Source organism: Otolemur garnettii, unplaced genomic scaffold, assembly GCF_000181295.1.
Source record: "Otolemur garnettii isolate 467f Iridium unplaced genomic scaffold, OtoGar3 scaffold00013, whole genome shotgun sequence".
Classification (NCBI taxonomy): Eukaryota; Metazoa; Chordata; class Mammalia; order Primates; family Galagidae; genus Otolemur; species Otolemur garnettii.
In genome coordinates, this window is record NW_003852408.1 from 951,384 (window position 1) to 952,610 (window position 1,227).

Consider the following 1,227-nt stretch of genomic DNA (forward strand, 5'->3'; position numbering starts at 1 on the left):
GCTAAAAAATAAATGAATAAAAGGTCAATTGTTCTCATTTAAAAAAAAAAGAAAGAAAGAAAAAGTAAATCCAAGTATGGTCAGATGTTAATTTGATACTTGGAAGGAAGATTCTGGCCATCATTGGAGACAGACTCTTTCCCATGCACTACTTATAATAAAAGATACATTTTGGTCAATGAAAATGGGTCTTCTAGGGTGACTCTGCTAATGATTCTAGAAGATAATCGCTTTCACAAATAAAGATGAAACTAGCTTGATTTAGAAGAAGCCAAAATTATAAAAATATGGTGAAAATTACCAGAGATAAATATCACAACTTTCTTAGATCTTAAATACCACTCCAAGGGACAGTTACTTGTGGCTTTCCCAAGCAAAACATAGCAACAATGTAGAGAAAATGCCTAGAGCTGTCATTAAAAAGTAATGATGAATATGTTCTGGAATCAAACATGGGAGACGGCTATAGAATTCAGTTAATATACTACAAACCACTGAATTGTATACTTCAAAATCATGGGTGAATTATGCCTCAATAAAGCTATTTTTTGTTAAGCAACAGGGTCTCAGGCTGAGCACAGTGGCTCACATCTGTAATCCTAGCACTCTGGGAAGCCAAGCCAGGTGAATTACCTGAGCTCACAGGTTCAAGCCTAAGCCAGAGCGAGATCCCATCTCTAAAAATAGCCAGGCATTGTGGTGGGCACCTGTAGTCCCAGATACTCGGGAGGCTGAGACAAGAATCACTTGAGCTGAGCACAAGAGTTTGAGGTTGCTGTGAGCTATGAGGCCACACCACTCTACCAAGGGCAACAAAGTCTCAAAAAAAAGAAACAGGTTCTCACTCTGTCACTCAGGCTAGAATGCAGTGGTGCAAACCTCCAATGCAAGGCTTGAGCAATCCTCCCACCTTAGCTTCCTGAGTAGCTACAACTACAGGCATGCGCCACTATGCTTGGCTAATCAATAAAGCTGTTTAAAAAAGAAAAAAAAAAAGTTACGCTGATTCTCTGCTTAAAGTGACATTCCAGGACAGGCATGGTAGCTCACACCTGTAATCCTAGCATTCTGGGAGGCCAAGGCAGGAAGATCTCTTGAGGTCAGGAGTTCAAGACCAGCCTGAACAAAGGGAGACCCCAAGTCTACGAAAAACAGAAAAATCAGTCAGGCATGGTGGCCTGCACTATAGTCCCAGTTACTTGGGAGGCTGAAGTAGTAGGATCACTT

General features: G+C 40.8%; 1 protein-coding gene across 3 annotated transcripts in view; it reads right to left on the bottom strand.

Moving 5' to 3' along the window:
• Positions 1 to 1,227, bottom strand: part of GIGYF2 (GRB10 interacting GYF protein 2) — a 145,264-nt gene that overhangs the window by 107,484 nt on the left and 36,553 nt on the right. The gene's annotated exons all lie outside the window — the stretch shown is intronic.